This window comes from Salmo trutta, chromosome 26 (genome assembly GCF_901001165.1).
Source record: "Salmo trutta chromosome 26, fSalTru1.1, whole genome shotgun sequence".
In the NCBI taxonomy this organism is placed as follows: Eukaryota; Metazoa; Chordata; class Actinopteri; order Salmoniformes; family Salmonidae; genus Salmo; species Salmo trutta.
In genome coordinates, this window is record NC_042982.1 from 41,807,820 (window position 1) to 41,808,039 (window position 220).

The following is a 220-nucleotide window of genomic DNA, read 5'->3' on the forward strand; positions in this document are numbered from 1 at the left end:
GCAGACTGCTGATAACACTAGCAGCCTGGTGATAACACTAGCAGACTATACTGCTGATAACACTAGCAGCCTGGTGATAACACTAGCAGACTATACTGGTGAGAACACTAGCTGCCTATACTGGTGATAACACTAGAAGACTGGTGATAACACTAGCAGACTATACTGGTGATGACACTAGCAGCCTGGTGATGACACTAGCAGACTATACTGGTGATGA